Source organism: Miscanthus floridulus, chromosome 17, assembly GCF_019320115.1.
Source record: "Miscanthus floridulus cultivar M001 chromosome 17, ASM1932011v1, whole genome shotgun sequence".
Taxonomy (NCBI): domain Eukaryota; kingdom Viridiplantae; phylum Streptophyta; class Magnoliopsida; order Poales; family Poaceae; genus Miscanthus; species Miscanthus floridulus.
Window position 1 is genome coordinate 49410455 of NC_089596.1, and position 18195 is coordinate 49428649.

The window sequence follows — 18195 nt, forward strand, 5'->3', positions numbered from 1 at the left end:
CTGCAGAAATATTAACCTGTTATAACAGCCATGCTCACGGATATGAGCGGTCTAGATCCTTCGAGATTAGCGATTACTAGGAATGGTGAATGGTTTGGAATTGATATGAATATGACTATACTTTATTATCACTTGGGAATTGGGACTGTTCATTAAAGTAGTGATTCAGGATGCTAAAATTTGATTAACTAAAATTGCGAACCATAGTCAAATAGTGTCAAGCCTTTTTGAGCCTCATAGATCCCTTTGATATACTTGCTAAGCATGGTGAGGTTACACTTGCTTTACATCCAATGAAAATCCTAGATGGGTAACAGATAATGGATATGAAGAGTTTCCGAAGGATGTCCAGGACTACTAGGGAGACGTTCACTAGTTGGAGTCCCTGTGGCAGTTGGGCTAGTTATTCCGCTGTGATTGTAACAATATTGCCTTTAAGCAAACTCTGTATTTACTTTATGATGAGATATGCGATGTAATAAGTACTTTACTTTGATACTATTGCAATTTGTGATATATGTGTGTGATTGGACATCCTGGGCGCACATATATGAGTACTTGGTTTTGCTATGCAAAATTGGGTGCGACAAGCGCCCTCCGACGGCCCTAGACCGCCCGACGACCTCAACAATGAGGCGCCTACGCTTCACTCCGAGCCTATGCTAGGCTCAAATCCCATTGTGAGTAACGTACATACTATTCTTTACTCACTTTTTCATATTTTCCACCAACTCTCTAGAGGGACCCTATTGTCCCTACCACGACCGCCATACGACTAGTTCCCCTATGGCCTCACATCCCCCATGGATGCATACACCCGGGGGCTTCAAAGGATGCTGATGCTGCCCCCTCTCACATCCGAATTCATGGGGATGGCAAGCTATGCCCCCACCTCTTTCCATGACCTCATGGATGATGAGGTTGAGAGCGACGGCTCCAGCATTGGCGACGTTGTGGCCCTAGCCACCCTCTTTCTCAGGAGTGCACTATGGAGGATGCTTCGGGACAGCCGCCGATGGTAGCAAAGTCTCTATAGACCCACACCCCTCTAGACCCTTGCACGGAGGCCCTCGTGTGTGCATAGGAGCACGGTGAGGAGCTACGACAAAGGTGGCAGAACCAGCTGCCACCTACGCTAGCACGCTCGGTGCAGCATGCTGCGCCATGCATGCGTAACCTGGCAAGCGGCACCTGCGGTCACGCCCATCAGGTCCAACACAACATCATGGATGGGGGAAACGATCCCCCACAGTTTGCCTGAGCTAGCTAGAACATCACCGCTATGGCAATGCTTCTACGTGGCCTTCTAGAGCCTGTCTACCCCTAGGAGCAAGCAATTCACTAGAACCTCTAGGCACTGGTAGAAACCACCACCGTTCAATAGGCAAAAAGCTCTGCGTCGCAACACCAACTCATGGCCTCTCTCCCCACCAGGGGAGCGGGGACGCACCAGATGAATCGCTCCATCCACTCACCACTACAGTCACTAGGAGCAGAATAGGAGGCCGTAGCTACACCATGTCCTGACCCGGTGCCCGCTCCACATCGACCCCCTATGCACGAGTGGCTTGGGCCGAACCAAGATGCTCGCAACATCATCAACAACTAGCGTCAAGTTCGACATGATGATGACGTCCATCGAGGGGCAGTGAGAGCAAGCGACACGGGCCCCGGCCGGACCATTGAGGGGAGTAGTGAAACATGCCCCTGGCATGGTCGCCGACCCAATGACTAAAGTCCTAGCCCGGATGGCCCAAGACCATAGGCCTTTGGCTGACGCATCTAGAGAGCGTCGTTCCCATAGTGTTTCGGACCACCTACCAACATCACCAAATATACCAGGGAGACAAACCCCAGTATATGGCTCGAAGACTTCCGGCTCGCCTACCGAGCTAGAGGAGTGGATGATGACCACTTCATCATTCATTACCTCCCCATCTGTGTGGGGGAACATATTCGAGCATGGCTCGAATTCCTCCTGCATGACAGCATCCGTGACTAGGCGGACCTCAAGATGATCTTCGTCGAGAATTTCCAGGGGATGTATGTTTGCCCGTGGAACTCCTAGGACCTCAAGAGCTGCCAGCAGTAGCCCAATGAGTCCCTACGAAACTACATCCATAGGTTCTCGAAGCATTGCAACTCCCTTCCTAATGTTGTCGACGATGACATCTTTAGCGCGTTCCTTTTCCGGGCAACCTGTGAGGCCCTGATCCACAAGCTTGGCTATCTGATGCTCTGAACCACATGTGACCTGCTCGACATCACCATGAACCATGCCTCTGGTGAGGAGGTGGTTAGAGCAGTCTTTAGTGGAGGCCGGAACAAGGGCAAGAACAAGTGCGATGACCAAGACGAGGGCCCCTCCACATAGAGGGGCAAAAATAACAAGAAGGATTGGCACCGATTGGCCAACTCTGCATTGGTTGCTGTAGCTGATTGCGTGGGCATGTAGCCCTAGCAGGGCCAGCCTAACCACCTCAACAAGCTCATGGATAGCCCATGCACCTACCATGCTTACCCCATCAAGCACCTCTACAAGGACTGTGAGCTCCTCAATGGCTTTCTACGATAGGCCGGCGGGCCAAAAGAAGGAAAGGGCAAGCAGGCAGTGGCCAAGAAAGGACGCGAGGCGGGCAAGGATGGGGTCAGCTTTCCCGATCCTGAGGAATGCATCATGATCTTCGAGGGATCCGATGCCATCTACTCCAAGCGCCAGCACAAGGTGCACTATAGAGAGGCATGTGTCGTCGAGACGACCGTCCCCTCCTTCATTAACAGGTTAGAATCTCCGATCACTTTTGATCAGAGGGACCATCCTTCCCACATCGTCAGACCAGGTCGCTACCTACTCATCATCGACCCCATCGTCCGTAAGAAGCACCTCACCAAGGTGCTGATGGACAGAGGCAGCGGCCTCAACATTGTCTATGTCGACACCCTAGACGCCCTGTGCATCCCTCGGTCGAAGCTCCATCCAGCGAGCTCTCCCTTCCATGGCATAATCCTTGGGATGCAGGCGTACCCGCTCGAGCAGATCAACCTGCCCATCATGTTTGGTGATCGAGCCAACTTCAACTCGAAGGTCCTCACCTTCGAAGTGGTGGACTTCCTAGGGTCCTACCAGGCTATCTTAGGGCGGCCATGCTACACCATGTTCATGGCGATCCCCAACTACACCTACCTCAAGCTAAAGATTCTAGGACCAAACAGTGTCATCACCATGGGTAGCACCTTTTTGCATGCCTACACATGTGACCGCAAGCATGTTGAGCTCACCACTACCGTCATCAACTCATCCGAGCTCCCTCAACTCAGAGAGTTGTCAACCCCAACAGTCCTAGACTGCAACAAGCCAACCTCCTCGACTGCCTTCTACCCACTCAAGGAAACTAAGGTGGTGGGGATTGACCCCACTGACCCTACCAAGATGGTGCAGATTAGGACCTAGCTCCTAGCCAAATAGGAACACAAGCTCACTGACTTTCTACATGCCAATCGTGATGTCTTCGCATGGAAACCTTCCGACGTGCCAAGCTTACCGTGGGAGGTCACCGAGCACACACTACGCCTTGTTCTGGGCTCAAAGCCCACCAAGCAATGCCTACGTCGCTTTGACGATGAGAGGCGCAGGGCCATAAGCAAGGAGGTCGCCAAACTCCTGGCGGCCGAATTCATCAAAGAGTTATACCACTCCGACTAGCTCGCCAATCCTGTTCTTGTTAAAAAGAAGGCGGGAAATGGAGAATGTGCGTTGATTATACTGGCCTCAACAAGGCATGTCCGAAGGACCATTTTCCTTTACCATGCATAGACCAGATAGTTGACTCCACCTCAGGATGCAAAATCCTCTTCTTTCTGGATGCCTACTCAGGCTATCACCAGATCACGATGAAAGAGTCCAACCAGCTCACGACTTCGTTCATCACTCCATATGGTTTGTACTGTTACACAACCATGCCTTTTGGTCTAAAGAATGCGGGCGCTACCTATCAACATTGCATGCAGCAATGCTTCATCGATCAAATCGACCTACTCGATCAGCCTGACCAAGTCGAGCGGCCAAAACCAACAATCACCATCTATGTTGATGACATAGTGGTCAAAATGGCTCAAGCTTGCGACCTGATCACAAACTTGGTCGCAACGTTCATGAACCTCCGAAGGTTCAACATCAAATTGAATCCCAAAAAATGTCTTTTAGGGGTTCCAAAGGGGAACCTGCTTGGATACATCGTGTCCGAATGCGGCATCGAGGCCAACCCCAAAAAAATCATAGCCATCTCCAACATGGGCCCTATACGCAACGTCAAGGGCATACAAAGGCTCACTGGCTGTGTGGCTGCCCTAAGCTGATGCATCTCTTGGCTCGACGAACGGGGGATGCCTCTCTACAAGATTCTCAAAAAGATGGACACTTTTGTCTGGACTGAGGAAGCACAATAGGCTTTGGAGAGCCTCAAAGTGTCACTGACGTCGGCCCCAATCCATGTCGCTCTTGAACGGGAGAACCCCTCCTCCTCTACGTCGCGGCAAGCAACCACGTGGTGAGCGCCACCCTAGTCATCGAAAGGGAGGAGCCGGGACACCACCTTAAGGTCCAATGACCTATATACTTCATCGGTGAGGTACTCACCGATGTCAAGGTTCGGTACCCCCTGGTACAGAAACTTCTATACACTGTGCTGAAGGTGACCTAGAAGCTCCTGCACTACTTCACCGACCACAAAGTCTTGGTCGTCGCTTCATACCTGCTGGGAGACATCATCCGCAACCGTGACACCATAGGATGAATCTCCAAGTGGGCACTCGAGCTAATGGGCCACGACATTAGGTATATCCCCCATACCACTATTAAGTCTCAGACTCATGCGGATTTTATCGCCAAATGGACGGAGGTCTGGCTCCCAACCCCGGACATCAACGATGAGTACTAGACAATGTACTTCGATGGGTCCGTAATGGCACCCGACTCGGGGGCTAGAGTGGTTCTGATCTCCTAGGATGGGAGTAGGCTCCGCTACACAATCCGCCTCCACTTTTCAGCCTCAAACAACACCACAGAATAAGAGGCCCTCATCAACGGACTGCGCATCACCATCGAGCTCGGCGCTACATGACTCTACATTCATGGCGACTCAGAGTTGGTCGTTGACCAAGTCATGAAGGAGTCCTACTGCAAAAGCCCCTCATGGCAGCATACTGCTACGAGGTGTAGAAGCTCAAGGATAGATTCTAGGGGATCAAGCTACACCATGTCCCCCAAAAAGACAACGATGCCACCAATTTTCTCACAAAATTGGCTACCAGGTGGGTTTCATCTCTGGACAGGGTCTTCATTAACGACCTTCACGAACCATTTGCCCGCATCCTAGAAGGTCCGATCTAGACACACCCTGATGTCGACCCAACGTTCAGGGGCTCCGACCCCACTGCCTCCATGCTGACATCACCGTGGTGGCACTCGATCAAGCCGACTAGCGAGCGTCGCTACTCACCTACCTCCTTGAGGAGGTTCTCCCACCCAAAAGAACTGAAGCATGATGGATCGCTCGACGCGCCAAGACATTCTTCATGTTCTATAATGAACTTTACAAACAAAGTCCATCAGGAGTACTCATGAAGTGCGTCCCTACCGACCAAGGCAAGCAGCTCCTCCTCGAGGTCCATGCCAGAATCTGTGGACATCACGTGGCCCCGAGGTCGCTGGTCATAGAGGAGGTCATCCGCAGGTGTGAGGGATGCTAGTTCTACGCTCAGCAAACGCACTTGCCAACATAGGAGCTTCAAACCATCCCATCACCTGACCATTCATGGTCTAGGGCCTTGAAATGGTAGGACCTGTCAAAAAGGACCTAGGTGGCTTCACTCACCTACTTGTAGCGGTCGACAAATTCACTAAGTGGATAGAGGACAAGCCCATCACCAACATTCGCTCGGAAGAAGCGATCAAATTCTTCCTTGACATCATCTACCGGTTCGGCGTTCCTAACTGTATCATCGTTGACCATGGAACTAACTTCACCGGGAAGAAGTTCCTAGACTTCAGTGATGGATACGGCATCAGGATCAAATAGGCCTCGGTCGGACATCCGCATACTAACGGTTAGGTCGAGTGAGCCAATGGCATGGTCCTCCAAGGACTCAAGCCATGAATCTTCGACCAACTCAATAAGTATGCTGAGCGATGGGTTGCAGAGCTCCTAGCGATCCTCTGGAGCCTAAGAATGACCCCAAACCTATCCATAGGGTTCACACTTTCTTCCTGTCCTATAGAGCTGAAGCAGTGTTGCCCTCCAACCTCGACCATGGTGCCCCAAGAGTGAAGGCCTTCGACCATGACCGAGTCACAGAGCCTCAGCAAGACATAGTCGACCTACTCGAGGAGGCCTGCGAGACGATCATCATCCACTCTGCTCGCTACTAGCAAACTCTCTGCAGGTGCCATGAAAGGAAAATCAGAGGGAGAATCCTCGAGGTCGGAGACCTCGTGCTTCAAAGGACTCAATCAACCAAAGAGAAACACAAACTCTCTCCACCATGGGAAGGACCCTATACGGTGACCGAGGTGATCCGACTGGGCGCATATCGACTGAAGGACGACAACGGCGATGTTCTCACCAACACTTGGAACATCGAACAGTTAGGTCGTTTCTTCCCCCAAAAATCTGGTCTTACCGCTTTCTTCCATTCAACGTTTGCTCCTACAAAGCTCCCCGGCCTAAACACTTTTGGCCTTGGTCGCTCGAGGGCTCCACGGGGGTGTGATACCAACTCTCTTTTTTACTATCATATGGTAAATACCTTTTTACCCGAACGAAAGGGTAGTCTGTTCCTTTAATTACCTTACGTAACTTTGCTTTAAACATTCCGATCGATCACACCACGCCACGACCTAAGGTTACGAGTAGCTGAGCCTCGTGGGCCACGCTTGGGTTCTTAAGGTTGTAGCCTATGGTTCAAATAGGCAGGTGCAAAAAAGAAAGAATAAAAAACAAAGTTATGCTAGGGTAAAAATAAGGAACAGATGGGACAAGCTTTCCCTTATGAAGTGATTCCATCACAAAACAAAGTTGATGTATTCATGGATAGAAAAATGTTCACATAGGGGGCACCCCCATGAACTTATCCCTTACACATATTGCCTATTTCTACTTTACATTCTACTACGTGGCCGCTCGATGACATCGGCTGATGGCACAACTAGCAAAGATAAGAGCTGCTCGGTCTCTGAATGGACGACATCTGGCTCGGTCGGAAGGTGGGATGATGTTCGCTTTCGACTCGGGCTCCCCTCCATCCGCAAGCTAGACGATGTCTTCTGGACGCGCACCTTCAGCTATGCTCACACGATGAGCGTCCATCACCCACTATGTGAAGACATGCTCGGCCACTATCTATGCGCATGGCAACAAGCTCTCCCTGAGCACATGGATGGCATCCAGGCTCTAGCCATTGGCATACCCACTTAGATGGTGGTGAAGTCCTAGTTCTGGCGATGCGTCACCACCTGAAGTTAGCACCCCCGATGTCCTGTAGAACATCCCATCAGAGATAAGCACCCGAACTTCATCTAGGACCTCCGCCAGTTGGATGGCAGGCATGCTGGTGCTCGGCGCTGACCCGAACACCTCCTAGACGACAACTTGGGCGACATTGCAGATCTAGTCGAGCTCCCCCTTGAGAGCACATCGCTCTTCGAGGGACTTGGCCAGTGCCTTCGTGCTCCGACCGATCACCGCCTTGGCGGTCTCTAGCTCCCGCTCCAGCGACCCAACCCTTCCACCCAGTTCTGAAAGAAGGATGACAAGCTCAGAAGCAAGTTAAAGGAAAAACCAAGACATTAACCAAAAGCAGAATAGGTACATACTGAGGTGGGTGTTCTCAAGGGTGGAGAGTCCTTCCTCCCGCCGAGTCACTTGCTCACGCACCGAGCGTTCGACTCCTCCGTCCCAAGCACCTAACCCTGGAGCGCGAGCACTTCCTGGTCAACCTCCGACCAGGCCTTCCGCTCCAACTCCAGAGCCTCCAGGGACTCCTAGAGCACCGCCTTAGTCTCCACTAGGGACTTCTGGAGTGCTGCCTCAGTCTCCGCCTGGTGGACCTTAGCCACATCAAGTCCCCACTTGGTGGCCGCCGCTCGCTCCACGGCGAGTAGTTCCACCGCCGACGCTTCCGTCGCCTTGGCCATCCAGTCTTGAGACTCATGGTAGGTGAACTCTAGCTAGCACTCGAGCTCGGTGACCTACCAGTGACACCATAGCCTCCCGCTCCATCCAAGCATGCTCCTCCCGGAGGAAACGGGACTTGTAAGTCGACATCTCCACTAGACCCTACAAAACAAGGAGCAAGCATGCTAAGGGAACCTGCAAAAGACCAAGGAGTCAAGGACGAACTGTAGAAAACTTACCTCTATGATGTGGGGTAGGTCAACCGTAACCGCTTGATGGACGACCTTGACCTGATCCAAGGCGTCCTCTAGCCTCACCCTAGGTTTGGGTGAGATCAGTACTCCATCAGTGAGTCCTCTCCCCCCAAGTATGTCCTAGAGCTGCACCTCATCCTCATCCCAAAGGATGAATCGTGCCTTCCTTAGGTCACCAGGGCAGGGCCACACTAGCTCCGTGGTCACCCCTGACCTGTTGGAAGGCCTAGCCGATGGTCGGAACCACCGCTAGCTCCTATGATGGTGGGATGGCCGGTGGCTCCACCCTAGTGCCTACCTCGCCAGTGCAGGGGATCTCCACCTCCTCAACCTCGTGGCCCTCCAATGGTTGTTCTGTCTTTGGTCTGGCCACGTCTCCTCCTGACCTCGTAGCTCTGGCTAGGAGGGCTGAGCCATGTGTCCCTCTGCTAGGCGAGGCAGGGAGCCCAATCTCCCTCCTCTCTTCCACCACGACTGTTGGGAGAGGGGTCACAAGGGCCACCTCCGACCCAACCTCTGTCGTCACCACCGGGATCACCGCCAACATCGTTGTCGCCACTACCGCTGTACTTGTGAATAGGCTAGGAGGGCACAGCCCCAGAGGGGAAGGTCACACCACCTGCCACCTAGCTCTCCCCACCGCTCGTCACGATGCGCTGCAAGCTAGGTCACCACTCTTCTTGCATGGGATGAGGGGTGATACTCAGTCCTGTCAGTATCTGGTCGCTATCATAAAGTATAGGTCAGTCGTGCTCAAAAAAACTCAAACTATGAGATCGAAAGGAAACAAAGAATGCATACCGGGATGTAAGCGGTAGGGCTCTGAAGCCTCGACCCACTGGCAACGGGCCCTCTAGATGAAGGTCGCTCATAGGTCGTGAGCCATGCCCCCTCACTTCAATCGGGGGGGGGGGAGTCGACCCGTTTGGCTCCCGATCGGCCCATGAGTCGCCGTGGCCGCCGGCTCATGGCGCGGCCACCAAAGCAGCTGGCGGGGCATCCCTCGATTGTGGGTCATGTACACACACCAACCACAAAGATGCAGGGGTGCGAGCCCACTCCTCCGACCACCCAGCCTGCCCCGCCACACATAGAGCAGGTGAAGGGCAAGGCCGACGATGCCTCCGAAGGGCACGGTGACCGTGTCAGCTTCCCCTCTGACTTGCTAATGGCGTCTGAGCTCACAGAGCGCTTCCTTGGCATGGGAACGTCGCCACACCTCTCTGCCACCCACCCACCACCAGTAGACATGGCCATAGGCTCACGACGCTCCACCTAAGTCCGTGATGATGCTCTAGCTACCCTCATCCTCAGAAGAGATCATGGTCGCCACCCACCTCTGTGGGGTCCTTTCGACTTGAGCTTTGCCTCCATGTCACTCTGATTCTCAGCCAGGCCCACACCCGCTAGGTGATCTCCATCTCTTTCCCATGCTTCCTCTAAGCCTTCTCATCTCTCTTCTTCTTCTTCATGATCGTTGCCTCCTTCAGGGCCGCTTACCGAGCCATGCCCTCCTGGCCCCTTCAGAAGATGTGGCCGAGATTTATAACTGGTGAGTCCCTACGAAACTGGATGACTTGAAGTCAAAGTATAGGAGAGCAATATCAAAAGGGACACGAAATAAGGAGAGGAGAACATACTAGATTGGGTAGCTTGACTAGCATGAAGAGGTCCGGGCTTTCCTTGGGGGTCTACCAGGCCTTCAGTTGCAGCACCCGATCGAGTCAGCTCTAGACTTTGTCCTTCACCAACTCCACCAGCGACATGCGGTCGGGGTCCATTAGGCCAGAGTATAGCCACATCGGCCGAGTCCTTTCTGCTAGTGGGGCGACTTGAATGGTGGAAGAAGGTGTGGAACACCTGCACCCCATCGAGGCCATGCTACAATAGCTTCTTTAGCTCCACCTCGATGATCCCCAACTTATTCTACCAGCTGGAGGGGCCCCATGACCAGCTCTCTTGCCTCTCTAGCCTTCTACCAGTGAATGGTGGGAATGGCGCCTCCGCCGGGTTCTAGATGTAGAACCACTCCCCATGCCACCCCCGATTAGAGTCATAGAGGGTGTACACGGGGTAGGAGCCCAATGAACTTGGCTTCTTCTGGAGGGCAAAGCCCCCAACTAGCATCAGTCTCGGTGGCTTCCCCTCTGACAAGGCTCGCCCAGTGAAGATCCACTAGAAGAAGTCCACATGCGGCTTGATCCCGAGGAAGGCCTCAGTAGACAGGTCACAAAGCCTATTGGATTGAGGTGCTATAGCTCTAGGCCCCACTCATTGAGGAGCCAGCACAGGAACTAGTGTGTGGGCCATCCTAGCCAGCGCTCATGGAAGGCGAGGAAGGAGACAACCTTGTTGGCCCTGAGGTCATGGAAAAGCCTCCCCCACAGAAGCCCTCTAGTGCACTACCTTGTTCGGCGGGAAGTAGCCCCTTCTCAATGAAGGCAGCTAGCACCATGTCTCATCCACATTGGATGGCCTCCAGCTCAACATCTCGCTTCAGACTCACAAATAGATCTAGTGAGTTCTCCTCTCCCTTGCTCTACCTTTTTTCCTAGGAATCGCTACGGCACATGAATGCTCTTGGCGAGAAGGAAGAAGGAGGAGAGGCGGTAGTTGGGGAATAGGATAGATAAACCCTCTCCTTCCCCTATTTAAGGAGGAGATGCAGCAGTTGGAGAAAAGGCGAAGGGTTGGGGCAAAAAACCCTCCCCTTCCCCTATTCAATGTAGATGGGAACGCGATGGGACGTGTCCTGACCGATGGGATGCACCCTACCTGATGAGATGGCACCTGGTTAGACAGGATGTGGCCTAGGTATGGACCACCACTACCACATGCTGAGCATGGGAAACAAGGTGCAACCACACGTAGGTGGCCCTCCACCTTCCTAGGCAAGACCTAGAAGGGCCAAACGATGGGTTCTCTACCAAGGAGAGACCAACGGGCTTCCTATGTTGATCAGACGGCTCAGGCGAATGCCGAGAGATAGGTAAGGTGTAGAGGGACGCCCCATGTGGGCCATGCCAACTCTGTCATGAACGACAAGCATGGATCCCATTCGGACATGAAGATAACTCCTCAAGCCTATCACTCGAGTCATCAAGGTAACTCTACCAATCCCTCTTACTTTATTTTTCTAATGCATGATCATTCATTCATCCATTCTCATACACACATTCATTCATATAGTCATTCATTCATCCTATACATTCAAAGCATTGCAAATGCAATTAAATGCATCACAATGCTCCGTGTTGGATCACAAAGCAGTAGTTGCCTCATTCAACATGAGCAACGACTGACCAGGGTTCAAAGGCCAGACCTTGAAGGGCTTGAGGCTGCCTCAAGTCAAATAGAGCTAGGGGAGAAAACATAGATGAGCCCTAGTAGCCCTCGCCCAATCTGCTCAAAAGCAGATAGGGTCATCTCAACCTTCTTGTTCGATCCTAAACCTTGAGCCATGCCCATAGAATCTCCATCGAGGGGAGGACAGTGGGCCACCTAAGTCGGTCTCTAAAATGACCCAAGCATCTGCAAAGATGTGGGTTAAGGAGCAGTGGAATGCCACATGAGGGCTATGCCAACCCCGTCATGAATGATAGACTCGGATTCCACTTGAACGTACCCATTAGCGAGCTCACCGAGCACTCACTCAACCCATCGAGGCAAGCGACATTAGCCTAGCCCCTCTAGTTGCGGAAACCATGGACAAGGTAACGCATGGAACTAGACCAACCCCTATCAAACCCAATGGGGCTCATGGGCTTAGGTCACCCAACACTGACTCAGGAAATCAACCGACCGCGTAGGTCGGGATGGGACACACACGTGCAAACACCCTGAACGGCTGTCTACGGCCCTAGGAAAGAGTACCAAGATGCTCAGCCTCCAACCGACTCACTATTCGGATGTAGGCTCGGGGCTACAACTGTGGGTGGGTGCACTCACGCGCACCTGCTATCAAAACAAAAATTCCCCCACTAACAAAACAAAATACCCCTAGACGATTCAACCCAAATCGCCCGAGGGCACGGGGGCTACACCCGCAGGTGCATTCATGTGGACCTGCTATCAAAAAACAAAAAAATCCCATAGATGATTCTACCCGAATTGCCTGGGGGCTCGAGGGCTCCTATTAGGTTCATAAACCCGAGGTCCCTAATGGACCTACTTCCTAGCAAAAGCTCAGCCCAGCAGATGACATTGCGAATGACGCGCAACTCCTGGGCTGACCCAAGATACCTAACAATAGGCCTAGAAAAGTGATCCTAGTCTACGACGGAAGGCTGGCCAAGGAGGGACAATGCTCGCTTCTGACTTTGGCCCACCTCTCTGATCAGGAAGGCCTGGCCAAGGAGGGACGATGCTCGCTTCCTACTTTGGCCCTCCTCTCTGACCAGAAAGGCCTCCAAACCTCTGCTTATAGCTCTTCTTCGATCGGCACAGGTCGTAGCCGACTAGGGAAACGACCGAATGGGGACGCCCGCTCGGTAAGGACCCAAAGAATTAGGCAGGAGCAAGTAAGGCAGACCGCTAAAGCCAAACCACAATATCGGGGATTCGTACCCTACGCACTTGTAGGACATTACTATTCAGGTCATGTCAGAAGGGTGCTCTACAACCTTCTAGACGTGTTCAGAGCATGAACAGTGTTATGGGCTGTCAACTATTTGTCCTACTAGTATGATAGGCGCCGACATTAGCCATACCAAAAGAATACGATGGAGCCTACCTCATGCATCTGGGCATCAATAGTATTGTGGGTGCCGACAAACCAACTTGTACCTTGACGGCATGGGCAACAAGACTAGGTAGCACACACACTCTCTTTCTCTCACACTCTCTCTTGTAAAGCCGTCCCCTTCATCTATAAAAGGGGATGCGCTCTCTCCAAAAGGTGGACTGATTCAGACAGTTGATACTAATTCTCTTTGCTTGGCTCTAGAACTCTAAAGCCATAGAGAGCATATGTTTGAACACTTAGCGAACAGTCGGAGCTCCCGTCACTCTTGGCCCTTCGGTCTAGAGTCCGACCGGACCTCTAATACCCCCCATCTTACTCCCTCTCATTTGTAACCCCACAACAAACTTCGAGCACCTAGGCTCAGAATAAAGTCATCGACTGACTCAAACTAGACGTAGGGCATGTTGCCTAAACTAGTATAAACCCTATGTCATTGAGTGCTAGGCCATATCCGATCACAACATACAGCAAAACAACAAATATTTACTAGTTGGTCACTTTTCGCACCGATACTAGAATTGATCAAAGATTACAATTTAGAAGTGCATTATCATCCTGGCAAAGCAAATGTTGTTGCAGATGCTTTGATTAGAAAGTCTCATTGCAATTCTCTATTAGAAGATGGCTTCAATTTGTTACATCCTGCTGTGCTGCACAATATTATGATTAGTTGTTCTCTTGAGAGCAAGATCATCGAGCGTCAGAAGACCGATCGGGGTGTGTTCCACATCAAAAGAATGATGAAAGAGCAAGAGACTAAGCATTTCAGGATAGATGAGAATGGTGTTCTATGGTTTAAAGATAGACTAGTAGTGCCGAAGGATAAGGAACTTAGAAACTAGATCTTAGGTGTGGCTCACTCTTCTAAACTATCCATTCATCAGAGTAGTAGTAAAATGTATTAGGACTTAAAGACCCATTTTTGGTGGACCAAAATGAAGAAGGAAATTGCAGCTTATGTTGCTAAATGTGATAATTGTTGTTGAGTTAAGGCTATTCATTTGAAACCTGCTAGGCTACTTCAACCACTATCTGTTCCAGGTTGGAAGTGGGAAGAAGTTAGCATGGATTTTATTGTTGGACTTCCACCTACTCATAAGAATTTTGATTCCATATGGGTGATTGTGAATCGCCTAACTAAGTCTACACATTTCGTTCCAGTCAGAACCAACTATCGACTTCATGAGTATGCTGAGTTGTATTTCTCCCACATAGCACGTCTACATGGCATGCTAAGAACCATTGTGTCTGACAAAGGGCCTTAATTCATTGCTCATTTTTGGGAGCATTTGCACAAGATGTTAGGCACCAACTTTGTTAGAAGTTCTATCTATCACCCTCAGACCTCCGGGCAAACTGAACGTGTAAATCAAATATTGGAAGACATGTTGAGAGCTTGTGTCATCTCTTCAAAAGGTTCATGGGAAAAATGGTTACCTTTAGCTGAGTTTTCCTACAACAATAGTTATCAAGAGAGTATTAAGATGGCTCCTTTTGAAGCTTTATATGGCCATAAATGTAGAACTCCTTTGAATTGGGTTGAACCCGGTGAAAGGAGACACTATGGTATTGATTTTGTCAAAGAGGCTAAAGAGCAGGTGCATATCATTCAACAACATATAGAAGCCGCTCAATCAAGACAGAGGAGTTATGCGGACAAGAGAAGAAGACCCATTGAATTTGAAGTAGGTGATTATGTATACCTAAAAGTGTCACCAATGAAAAAGGTACAACGGTTCAGGGTAAAAAGAAAGCTTACACCCAGATATGTAGGTCCATATCCAATCATTGAGAAAAATAGAAGAGTAGCCTACAAGATGTAGTTACCTCCACAAATGAGGGCTATCTTCAACGTTTTTCATGTATCCCAATTAAAGAAATGCTTACGTGTTCTAGAAGAAAGAGTGGAGGTTAGAGATATCAAGTTAGAATCGGATCTAGCCTACGAAGAGAAGCTGGTGCAAATTATAGATAGAAGGATAGAGTAACTCAAAACCATGTGATCAAGTTTCACAAAGTGATGTGGAATAATCATGGTGAGCAAAATGCTACGTGGGAATGGGAAGATTATTTACGTGAGGTTTATCCCGCTTTTTATGAAAAATGGTAGGTCTTTTGAATCTTAGGACGAGATTTCTATAAGGGCGAGGGGATGTAACACCCTAGTGTTAGGCTTGCACTTTTGCACTTGCATTTCATGAGCACAAGCATCATTCAAGCATCATTCACTTTATCTTTATCACATGTGATGTTGCTTATATACATACATATGCTTGTGATCATGGGTGACTCATTTGAGAAAAGGTTGTGAGGTCACAAAAACACCTTAGACATACCTAGGATGGTACTTGGAACAAGTTTGTTATTCATGACATGGACAAAAATAGCCCCCAAGTCAGTTATTCTAGAAACCCCAATTTTCATGATCCTACTTTGACCAAAGTTGAACTATGTTTTAGAGTGTTTGCATGGTAGTTCACCCTTAATCAAAGTTGTAGTACTTGACTAGAGTAACAACTTTCATTTTTGGGCCAAGACCTAATTCAGTGGCTAACATAGTCAAATAGGGCTCACAAAAATCAACAAAATGTTGTTTTCAAATTTAGAATTTTTTCTAATTCTAAGAACTGATTTATAGTTTCATGTACCATAGTTTGAAGCTTTGCATTTTGAAAACCATGGCGAATTAGAGAAAACTTTCTAAAGCAAAGTTGTAGATCTCATGTAGGTCTACAATTCTTAGTAATGGAATTTTTGCTAACTCACCATGGATTAGGAACACCAGTGGCTTGAACTTGCGCTGTCAGTTAGCAATCGTAGGCCTAAACCGGCCTTTGCCGCCCGTGTCAGTGGTCGACTAGCCATAGGCCATGGCCGCCGCATGGAGGTCGTACATCGATGATGGTCCCACGAGTCAGGTCAGAGCGGGCAGAAGAGGGCGCCACATTGCGCTCGCTCACTCTCTCTACCTCGCCTTGCTCTCGCTCTCCTCTCTCTCTCACAGTAGAGCCACACAACCATCGCCATCACCGCGTGCCTCTGCCGTGCTGGCTCATCATGCATGCAGCACCGCCACCCAATCCACCTTGCCCATAGCTTCACCACCACCTCCTCTATCTACTCGACCCGCTAGCTTCACGACTTGAGCAAGGGTAAGGCCACATTGTGCCATCACCACCGTTGCCGTGGTCGTGGTGCGCCACCGAGATTAAGCTCACCATGGCCAGCTAGAACTAGTGCTCCTTAGACCTCCCTCACCCTTGGTTGTTCATCGCCGAAGGGTCTAGATGCTAGTGCCAAAGCCAGTTTAACCGCTACCACCGCCGCCATGCGGAGACACTTGACTGTGCCGTGCACGTCCACCATGGTTGCGTGCATGAGCTCGCCGCTACCGACCTCAACTAGCCACCCTTAGACCTGTATGGTGCCCATTACTATGTCACATAAAGCCTTAGCATCTTTCCCAAAGATGGAGACCCACCTCTCATCACCGGTTAGCCGTAATGGAAAGCGCCGCCACGCCACCATGCACGCGGCTGGAGCACACCATCGCTCCATCATGACCTAGACCAAACCTGTAGCACCCTAGTGTTAATCATGCATTGTGCACTTGCATTTTAGGAGCACAAGCATCATCCAAGCATTCATGAGCATGAGCATAAGAAGTTTCATCTCATTCACTTTATCTGTATCACATGTGATGTTGCTTATATACATACATTTGCTTGTGATCATGGGTGACCAATGTGATAAATGGTCATGAGGTCACAAAAACACCTTATACACACTTAGGATGGTACATGGAACAAGTTTGGTATTCATGACTTGGACCAAAACAGCCCCCAAGTCATAGTTATTCTAGAAACTCCAATTTTCATGATCCTACTTTGACCAAAGTTAAACTATAGCATAGATTGTTTGCATGGTAGTGCACCCTTAAGCAAAGTTGTATTACTTGACTAGAGTAACAACTCTCATTGTTGTGCCAAGATCTAATTCAGTGCCTAACATGGTCAAATAGGGCTCACAAAAATCAACAAAATGTTGTTTTCAACATAGAAAAATTTGTTGTCATGAATTGATTTCCAGTTTTGATGTACCATACTTTGAAGCTTTGCATTTTGAAAACCATGATGAATTAGAGGAAACTTTCTAAATCAAAGATGTAGATCTCGTGTAGCTCTACAATTCTTAGTAATGGAGTTTTTGCTAACTCGCCACGGATTAGGAATACTAGTGCCTTGAACTTGTGTGGTCAGTCATCAATCGCAGGCCTGAACTAGCCTTCGCCGCCCGCGTCAGTGGCCGACCGGCCATAGACCATGCACACTACGAGGCGGCCATACGCCAGCATTGGCCTGGCTGGTCAGGCCAAAGTGGAGTGAAGAGTGAGACGATGTCGCTGCTCCCTTCATTTTTCACTCTCTCGCCCTCGCCTGCCTTCTTTCTCGCCTGCCAAGCAAAACCACACCACCGTCGCCATCGCCGCATGCCTCTACCTTGCTCGCTCACCATGCACGTAGCACCTCTACCTAATCCACCTTGCCCATAGCTTTGCCACCACCTCCTCTATCTCCTCGACCTACTAGCTTCATGACTTGAGCAAGGGTAAGGCCACATTGTGATGTCACTGCCATTGTCGTGGTCATGGTGCACAGCCAAGCTTAAGCTCACTAGAGCTAGCTGCAACCAGTGTTCCTCTGACATCCCTCGCCCTTGGTTGCTTGTCGCCGTAGGGTCTAGATGCTAGGGCCGAAGCCGGTTTGACCGCTACCACCACCGCCATGCGGGGACACGTGACCGTGCCGTGCGCGTCCGCCATGGCCGATGTCATCCAATCACCCTTAGGCCTCTATTGTGCCCATTACTATGTCACCTAAAGCCTTAGCATCTTTCCTAAAGATGGAGACCCACCTCTCGCTGCCGGTTAGTCGGAACGGAAAGCGCCGCTGTGCGCTGTGCGTCGCCGCGCCACCATGCACGCAGCTGGAGCACACCGTCGCTCCACCATGACATAGACCTAACC